Here is a 9,100-nt window from a genome sequence, read left to right as displayed (position 1 = left end):
TTAACATAGAGAAATACTTTTTTAAAAATGTATTTAGACCTTTGTATCCAGGTAATTGTTGCAGATTTTTATTGAAGCCTGCTTAAAATAGAATCAGACACAGAGGGGGACATGGGAACAGACATTATTTTTGAAGCAGAAGATTATTTGTAGTAAAGAGAAAAATAACACTCAAAAATTCCTGATGAATCATTTTATTTTCTCTTCATTTATTTAGTAAGGATTTATTTGTGTTACAGACATCCACTTTTAAAATCTGTTTGCCTCTCTTTGTCTCACATAGATGAAACTCAAATTCAGTCTGCACCTTACAACTTGACATGCATCGCATTTGTTTATTCCAGTCAATCACATTTCTGGAGCATGTCTATGGCATTTGTTTATTCCAGTCAATCACATTTCTGGAGCATGTCTATGACTGTAGCAGGTACACTTATACTTGGTCTTTCCCACTAATTCTTACAGCAAAGCCTCGCCAGCGATATTGGTGATTTGACTTAAAAAAAAACTTTTAAGTAATTGTACAAAAGAGTTTCAATTCAACAACTCAGATTATGAGTACAATTTATCTTGATCAAGTCACCCTTCCATCTGGCTTAATTTAAAGCTTCTTCAGTTCTTCTTAGAATACATTATTGTCAAAAATTCTGATGACTATTCTTATAAATGAATTGACAGTTTTGTCCAGCTTTTACTTTAATTTTTAACAGAGATAATACCTAAATACCTAAAATATTGCCTAGTGCTGATTTTAAATTCTATAAGAATATAGTGCTCCTTGAGTGTTTTCTTATTTTTGAGAATGTTTTCTTGAATTATGTAACATTTTGTGCTTATTCTATCATATTGTGGGGATGTACATATGATAAATCTATTTTTTCTTTATATTAAATGTTTTTGTGCTGGGCCTGGAGTTTGAACTCATGGCTTGGGCACTGTCCCTGAGTTGCTTTTTGCTTGTCTATTTGTCTAATTTTTTGTTTTGCTTTGTTTTCTCAAAGCAAACACTTTTCCACTGGAGCTACGGCTTCACTTCCTGCGTTAGTGAATTTAGATTAAGCGTCTCAGCCCAGATCTTAGAACCAAGATCCTCAGATCTCAGTCACCTAAGTAGTTAGGATTATTATAGGTGTAAGATACTAACATCTGGTATATTTTGATATTTAAAATTTCCTATGTTTTGCCTTTTTTCCTTTATAAACTATTATCTCTATTTTTCTGCACTGAGTTCCTTCTAATAGTATGCATTTGCATTTGCTTTTTTTCTTTCCTACTTTGTTTTTACATTGTAAATTCTTTTGTGAGTGTTGTCATTTCATTTTGGGGGGGGTGGTCATGGAGCTTGAACTCTGGCCTGGGCACTGTCCCTGAGCTCTCCAGCTCAAGGCTACCGCCCTACCCTGGGCTTGGGTGCTATCACTGGGCTTTTTCGCTCAAGGCTACAGCCCTACCCTTAAGCCATAGCCCCACTTTGGTTTTCTAGTGATTGTTTGGTTTTTTTAGTGATTCATTGGAGATAAGAGTCTCTTGGCTTTGTATTGCTTTTTATTGCCCACTGGCTTTGAACCTTGATCCTCAGGTCACAGCCTCCTGAATAGCTAGGACTGTAGCATGAGCCACCATGCCGCTAGGCTTGTCCTTTCAATTTTGAAACAATAGTTCTGGCATTTTTTAAGTATCTTCTATCTTTTAAAACTTATTGTATCTTCTTTTAAAATGTCAGATTATTATTTTTTATTTTGGCATAGTTTATTATCCATAAAGGCATTAACATGCACCTAGTATTTTTAAAAATCCTTTTCTATTTCCCATAATTTCTGGAATGGAGGAATTGGTCAAGATGCTATTTTAATTTCACATATCTAGAGCCATCCCATCTTCTATTTCACTTACAAATCAATTTTTGTTTACTTTGGGGGGGTTATATTTTGGCGTTAAGGCTTAAGTTTAGGGTCTGGCACTTGCTAGGCAGGCACTTTGCAACTAGAGCCCAATCTTCAGGTCTCTTTTGTTCCCCTTGGTCTTATTGTTGGGGTAATGTATAGAGGGATTACAGTTACATTTGTCAGGTTGTGGGTGCATTACTTCTCGAACATTGATACCCTTTCTCATGTTTTTGTTTCCTTTTCCTTCCCCTATCCCCTCCTAATCATCTTGTTTTCCCCTTTCCCTTCCCTATTTCAAATAAACAAATAAATGGATATACAATATACCAGGTAACAAAGTCTGATACATTAAGCACACGAGATTAACCATAATCCAGGTCTTTTTTACTTTAGTTATTTTTTCAAATAGAATCTCAAACTTTTTCTCTGGACTTTCTGAAAATCAAGATCCTCCTCTTACAGTTTTTGCAGCCAGGATTACAGACTTGTGCCACCACACCCATTCCTAACATTTTTTTAAATGATCTTGGATCCATGCAGGGCTTTCCTGCCCTGCTCTTCTTCCTGAATGAGCTCTTTCCTTCTCTCCTCTGGACATGTTGCTGCCAGCTCAGTCTTGGTTCGACTCCTAGAATATTTCCCTGATGAAGGACTGTACAGGGCAAGAAGTGGGGAATATTTGATTCAAGAGCCTTTTCTGACTGTGTCTCCTTTGCTTTTCATGAACTGAGCGGGTATAATTCTCCTTCCTCTGAGTTTTGTCCACTTTGCTGTCATCACCTGTTGCTGGCATTCCTGTCTGTGGGTTGGTGGCCACTGCTCATTCCCTGCTGCCTTGGGGGTCCGGTGCTCAGCAGCTCATCATCCTACCTCTTGGTCCTTGGGAACTGTATACATCCTTTCACGGCAGCTTCTGTTTATAGCTTTTGCTGTCATTGTTCTTTTACCTGTCCACTTGTGTGAGGGGCTGGCAGAGGGTAAGGAACTAAGCTGCCATCCTGTTTACTTCATTTTCTGCCCATTGACATGGATGCCTATGTGAAAAGCAGTGAAGAAGGAACTAGTCAGGCTCTCCAAAGCAAATGAAACCCTAGCTTCTCCGCTAAACAGATATGGGGACCACAGCATGTACTGACACTTAGGAGCGTCCTAGTAGAGGGACAACATTATTTGCAGAGGCATTCCTCCAGTAAACTGTAAGGTTAGCAGTGGAAGGGACACGCTTCTACCAACACGTTTGGAAAATGGTAGACACTTAAGGCCGACTGCCAAGCACACACGCCAGCTGTGACAGGGTTTAATTAAAGCAGCTTTGATTATTAGTATGGCTGGTTTATGAAGGTGAAAGTCTTCCTTTTGCAAACATGCAGGTCACCTTGTCAGTACCGGGGAAAAGAGAACTCCTACAATGGGCATATGGAGTTCTGAGCTAATTGTAATTTTAAAAAAGAAGAGGAAGATGATGAAGAAGAACTGGGAGCTCTTGTTCTTGACTTCTCTTCCTTCTTTCCTGCCTTCATTAAGAAAAAAACCAAGCCAAAGATGTATATTCCTTTCCCACCCCAACTTCTGCAAGTGGTAGCAGAGGCAGCTGAAGTCGGAACATTCGTTTTACTTTAATTAATTTGGTCGTGAATTGGTAGAAATGAACGAAACCCATTTAAGCGGTGGACACTCACAGGATAATTAGCCTGTGCCCAAGACCCCCACAGCACTGCAGTCATCTATTCACTAGCCACCTTTCCCATAATCCTTCTTAATTTTGTCATGTTTTCACTTTTAGTCACTGAAGAATGGCAGATCACCTAGATAGACTTTTTCCCCCTAATTTTGTTTCCCATGCATTTCACATCATTGCTCAGCAGTAATACTCTGCAGTCCAAGCTTAGTATTATAACTGTTATAAAAATGTCACATTTGGAGGGAAGAGCTGTTGCCTGCTCTTTATTGCCCAGTGGCTCTAACAGACCTGTCATCATCAATCTACAGAATGTCTGCAATTAACGCTCATGGTCTCCTCCAAAGCCCTGTTGCTGTCACCCACGCCTGTGGCCCCCTCCTGTGTCCCTGCTCTCCATGGCATCCAGATCTGATTCAAGATCTTGCTCCTGTGCACCTGGAAATGACCCAAAGACATCGCAGGCCTGTCTTTCTTGCTGCAAGCACTTCCTGGCTTCTTTCACCTAAGCCTATATTCTCCCAGTGGGTTCAGAGCCCACACACTCACCATCCCCTGAGCCCCTCCACTCTCTGGGTGGTATACAGTAGCTACTTCCCAACTCAGGTGCCCAGGGAAGAAGGTCATGGCCTGCACCCAGCCACACCACAGAGCTCCTCACACAGCCCGTAGAAGGGACACCACCAGCCACGTGGCCCCCAGGGGAGAGGTGAGGAGTGACCTTCATCCCACAGCACTGCTCTTTCCTCGTGTTTCCATCACTGATTTCAGTCTCTAACTTCCATTCCCTCAGTAGCACCCTAATATATCTGCCTCCTACCATCCTTGTTGTGCTCAGTCCTCATTTCTAATTTAGCATTCACTTGGTGGTAGACGTTGGACTCAATCTAAGTTTCTCTCTTTGGTCCATAGCTGACACAACAACCTGTTTATTCTAAAAAATTAGACTAGCCTTCTCAGCCCACTGGTTATAGTTTTCTCTGTCCTTGAGGATAACTTTGAAGCTCAGTCTGCCTTGGCCCCTCCCCTGAACCCCTACCTAGCCTGAGTGCCTCGCCTGCTCGCCTAGCTCTGTCTGCAGGGATGAGCTTTGCTTTCTCAAGGCATGTGCTTCCCTGTCATTCTGAGCTAAGGACCACTTCTATGACACAGCAGACCTCAACCTGCCTTTTATCATGGTGTCATCATATCATGCCACAGAATCGGTTCTCTTGGTGGTACTGGAGTTTTGAACCTGGTGTAGAATCAAAATATCCAAGTTCTTCATGCAAGAAATTACATTTTGTCTCTGTGTGTGTGTGTGTGTGTGTGTGTGTGTGTGTGTGTGTGTGTGCATGCCAATACTGGAGCTTGAACTCAAGGACAACTCAAGGCCCTTAAAATTCTTATTGAATGAAGAACTCTAGAAATTATACTTTTTTATGTGTGTATGCCAATACTGGGGCTTGAACAAGGACCTAGAGCTGTCATTTGGCTTTTTCACTCAAGGCTGGCTCTTTGCCACTTGAGCCACCTCTCTACATTTGGCTTTTGGGTAGCTAATTGGAGATAAGAGTCTCACAGACTTCCAACTACTTCCTTCTATCTCAGCCTTCTGAGCAGCCAGGGCTATAGGCATGAGTCCACTAGGGCCTGGCTCAGACATACTTATTTAATAATTCTTCCATATAACCAACTACCACTTACCTGTTTGATGGCTTTTTGGTGCTCTTCAGAACCATTCACACTTCTGATTCCTCAGCTGGATAATCTAGTTGGGAAGTACTGGAAGGAAAATGAACTCAAAAGGCTTGAAGAAGGACGTGGACAGACACTCACTGATTCATCTCAAATTTCCATGACTCTTTGTAAGTTCCTACTATGTGTTTGGCACTGTATTTTGAATTGGAAATTTAGTGATAACCCAAGGTGGCTTCAGTCCCTGTTGTACTAGAGAATTGCAGTGGAGACAGCCACAAATAAGCAGGTTGTATAATCATTGCAGAGGAGATTACAGGCCCACAGGAGAATGTGCACCAGTTCACATCCATTCTCTTGTTGGTGATGGCTCTGATGTCCTCAGTGAGGTAAAAGCAGTGTCCTCGCTAAAGCAGTACTGACTGAGCCAGCTGCGCAGCCTTGGGGCCATGCTGAGAAAACCGGGGCCTTGATTCTAGCAAGGAAGCCACCTCTCCTCCAGTGTCCCAGAAAATGCCAGAATCCAGCCAAGTGGGCGACATGCCAATTTTAATTACCTGCTCCAGTGACTCAACCATTATTATATGTAATGGAATTAACTGTGGTGCTGAACCTACACTTCTGTGGATTATTTGCCATTTTCCTCACGGTATTCAACATTTAAGAAATCTGTGAGGCAGGTCCGAAATTTAGGAATAATGAAATTTTCTCAGATTTGTCCTGGACCATGATTCACTTATAATAAATTGACATTGAATTGGCTTAAGTAATTCCGGGCTTCTACTCTTTGAGATTTTCAGCCTAACAAGAACAGAAGGGAACAATTTTTGCAGGTGGCCCCTTCCGGGGGGGCACCATTCTTGATAGTTTTTGTAAAAATTATTTTCCTTATTTTTTACCTTTATGTCCTGAGGAATTAAAGTGAATTTAGGTCCAATTTTCTAGTAAATGAACAGTTAACACATCGATTTCACCCTCCCAGCAGGTCTCTGTTGGACACTTAGTTTGAGGCTCTGAAAGGTAAAATATGGGTTGGCAGTGAGCATTCACAAGCAGTTTGGTTAGGATTTATTTCCAAGAGTGAGGCTTTGGTGAAGGGTTCTGAGGTTTTCATCTCTCTTGAATTTGGAAGGAAGCCAGAGGCATGTATAAAGGAGCCAGCCTAAGTCTGCCCTAACACTTACCTGCAAAGGGGCAAGTTAAGAGCTGGACCTTGGTTTGGCAAATTCAGATGGATATAGCAGAAAAAAAAATCAATTTTCAAAGTACTATTCTATTAAGCAGGAACAAATAAAGGTTTATGTCATGGAAAACATTGCATAAGAATCTAGAAATTAGGGGCCGGGAGTTTGGCCTAGTGGTTAAAGTGCTTGCCTAGCATGCATGAAGACCCGGGTTCGATTCCTTGGTACCACATACATAGAAAAAAGCCGGAAGTGGTGCTGAGGCTCAAGTGGTAGAGCTCTAGCCTTGAGAAAACCCAAGGACAGTGCTCAGGCCCTGAGCCCAAGCCCAGGACTGGCACAAAAAAAAAAAAAAAAAGAATCTAGAAATTAGAAGCCAGAGGGAGAAATTACTTATCTAGCCTATATCCTTTCATTCAGACAACAGTCAACTCAGTCTTTCTTCCTCCTGTATTTTCTGACTAAGAATTGAAGTACAGTTCATTCTCACCTAAGCCGCAACACTCATTCCTTTTCACAGCTAGTTACAGGTCATTTAATATTATAATTACTATTACTATTGAATATATGTGACCTTTCTAATTATTACATTGCTCTGATAGAACAGTTTTGTAGCAAGACTGTGTTTGCAATTATTAAAGGCAAGAAAATGCATGACTTGATGAAAGCCAGGTTAGAAAGGAAACATAAACAACAATGCTATGAATTGACCTGACCCTGCCAGCACTCCTGTGAGATGGCCTTAATGGGTACATTGGTGGCAGCCTGTCCCTCAGGGTCTCCTTCCATGTTTCCCAGAAGAACCCCACTCCTTCGATAACCTATTGCACTGGTATGCATTCACCACTTGTTCCTTAAGGAAGGTAGGCCTCTCTTGTACCAAGAATATCAGGTTTGACACAAGGGAACACCCAGGAAATGGTGGCTGAGTAGCTAAATAAGAGGCGTTTGCATGGCTGCGGTCAGGCTTGTACAGAGATGTCATCACTGGATTTGTATCCCTCTTCTCAAAGCCTTTCTCGTCAGGTGACCTGCTGGGATTGCACCCATGCTGAAGGGCCGGGGGCAGGTGGGGTACTGTGCATCATATGTGGACAATGTAGACATGCCCATACAAGCTGGGGGGGGGGGAAGCAGGGTCACCCTGTATCCACAGCCCCACTCCCCTTCCACACAGCAGCTCCAGCATGAATGTCAGAAAGGTGCCTGCAGCTCCTTGGCAGTTCAGTGGGTCTGGATGGAAATGCACGTAATTGGAGAATGAGAAATTTGTTTTTTATCAGGGCTGGAAAAAGAGTATGATTCGGGTGGCATCTATTTATTTCATACGAGTTCTGCTTGCAGGCATTCTGCATTTATCTGACGATTGCAGAAATTTTCTTTTCAAGGTTCATCTGACTGCTCTTGCTTTTTTTCATCTTTTAGTACCGAATAGATCTAATTTCTGTACAATATCACGTTCATTATGCTGAAAATTGTGCTCTATTTAATGATGCAAGTAAATTGAAAATACAGACTAAAATCTGGGAAAATTTCACTCTTCAAAATCACTTTCAAAATCTCAGCTGAATTTCCAGAATTCATTTCTATTCCCTTCGTCCAAATCATTATCCATGTATATTATTTAGCCTCTGATGAATAGAAAAATAATAATAGGGTGCTTTACAGTGTGATCCCGAGTTCTTCCTTCTGTTCGGTCTTTCTAGGACATAGTAAGCAAACCCCACAATGAGAAAGGGCCCTGCCTGGGTCTCCCCGAGAAGCGTCATGTCAGTTATAAGGAAATCTGTGCCAACAAAAACTTCATGATGTTCCTTCCTGACCTTCCGAGACAGTCAGGAGATGATGAAGGGAGGAGAGGAAGAGGTGCCCAGGGGAGCCTGGCATGGTGCAACCCCACCCCACACAGAGAGAAAAGTCTATTTCCTCTTTCTGCACACTGGGTGCAGGTGTTTCGGAAGGTCAGTAGCCCTCCTTGGATGGCGTCTGGGAACCACGGTCCTGCTACCTCCATCAGCTTTCTCTTCATTTGCAGCCAAGCTCACCCATCCTGCTGCCTCACACCAAGGGGCGTGAGGGGAGAGAGCCTGGTGTTGCTCCTCTCTGGGGCAGCAACACAGGAACGGGGAGGGACACACAGGGCCAGCCTGTAGTCCCCCGGGAGCCGAGCGAGATGGTAAGTGTCGAAGACCCAGCCCTCCCCCAATCACCGGGGAAGAATAAAACCACGCTGAGTCAGAAGCAGTGTTAACCATGGAAGCGCATCAGATCTCTCTGCTGATCTCTCGTTCTCTCTGATGCTCTCCGATGCTCTCTCCTTTATTGCGTCACACAATTAGTTATATACTGTTAGGGTAGGAGAAGGTGGGCACCGGGAAGCTAGCCAATAGGAAGAGGGCCCCTGTGCTACCACTAAGGGTCTGGGTGGGCTTTCAGGTACTGGGCAGGACAGGTGCAGGAAAGCGCGCGAGACTTGAGCTGCTGCGAGACCCGCGAAACTGCGGGGGGTTCAATCGAGTCACGTACACAGCCTTAAGAGAGGTATGCAAAAGACCAAATGCCTGGACAAAGCCCTTTAATTGCAGCTGAGCCAGAATCAGGCCTCAGAGATGGAGGCTAGGCCCCTTCTTGGATGGCGTCTGGGAACCACGGTCCTGCTACCTCCATCAGCTTTC

Source organism: Megascapheus bottae, chromosome 8 (genome assembly GCF_031878675.1).
Source record: "Megascapheus bottae isolate mThoBot1 chromosome 8, mThoBot2.hap1, whole genome shotgun sequence".
Classification (NCBI taxonomy): domain Eukaryota; kingdom Metazoa; phylum Chordata; class Mammalia; order Rodentia; family Geomyidae; genus Megascapheus; species Megascapheus bottae.
Note: the sequence above shows the minus strand (reverse complement) of the source record.